This window comes from Geospiza fortis, unplaced genomic scaffold (genome assembly GCF_000277835.1).
Source record: "Geospiza fortis unplaced genomic scaffold, GeoFor_1.0 scaffold26, whole genome shotgun sequence".
Lineage (NCBI taxonomy): Eukaryota > Metazoa > Chordata > Aves > Passeriformes > Thraupidae > Geospiza > Geospiza fortis.
In genome coordinates, this window is record NW_005054425.1 from 76576 (window position 1) to 77699 (window position 1124).

General features: G+C 63.0%; 1 protein-coding gene across 1 annotated transcript in view; it reads right to left on the reverse strand.

Moving 5' to 3' along the window:
* SARS1 (seryl-tRNA synthetase 1) overlaps positions 1–1124 on the reverse strand; it is a 9620-nt gene that overhangs the window by 7739 nt on the left and 757 nt on the right. The gene's annotated exons all lie outside the window — the stretch shown is intronic.

The window sequence follows — 1124 nt, forward strand, 5'->3', positions numbered from 1 at the left end:
ACTGGGACCTCCATGCCAGGCTGGAAACCCCCATGACGCGCTGAAACCACGCTGGGATGGGACACCCCAACTCTAAGATGAGCACCCTACACTGGGATTTCCCCGTGCTGGGCTGGGACCCCCACAGTGGGATAGGACCTCCACACTGGGACCCCCATGAGGGGATGAGGTCCCCCACACTGGGGTGAAAGTCCCATGCCTGGCTGGGAACAACGTACTGGAATGGGATCCCCACACCATGCTAGGATCTCCCCCCACATTGGGCTGTGACCCCCATGCTGGACTGGGAACCCCACCCTGCCAAAATGGGAATCCCTCCACCAGGATGGGACCCTCCACATCAGCACAGGATCTCCATACTTCACTTGGACCCCCCAATGCTGGGCTAGGACCCTCATGCTGGGCTGGGACCCTCACACCAGGATGAGATCCCCCTCACGCTGCACTGGGACACCCATGCCAGGATAACATCCCTCCCTCCACAGGCTCAGAGCCTCCCATGCTGGGACCTCCCTGTTAGGACAGGACCCCCGCACTGTGCTGGGACCCCACATTGTGATGAGACGCCTCCCTCAGCAGGATGGGATTGCTAAGGACTGAGCAGACCCTGCGATCTGAGGCCACAATGACAAGATTCAGGGGGTGTTGGATGAGGGGAGGGAGCATGGATGTTCCCCCTTTGTGACCCCAGGGCTGGGAAGGGCAGAGCCCAGGTCTGGGGGCAGCTCAAATTGGGGGCACCTATGCTGAGAACGCGCCACCCTAATCAGCGGCAGGGATCAGTCCCAGGGGATCCAGAGCCAGGGAACACCAACAGGACACAGCATGGCACAGCACGGGCTCCACGCACCGGCGCCGCGAGATTGCATCAGCCAGCGCGACCCGCCAGCCTGCCTCACCCTGCAGGCACCCGCCATTCTCCAGCACCGCTGTCCTGGGGACACGGAGCCCGCGGGAGGGGGGCTGGGAAGCGGGTGATCCCTTGGACATCAAGGCGAACGCATTAAAGGGGAGCCCCAAGCGCCGCTTTCATTCCGCAGCAATGGAATGCCGGGGTGCCCTGGGAACAGCGGGGTTTGGGGGTACCCACTCCTCCCGCCGCCCTCCAACTCCTCCCCACATCC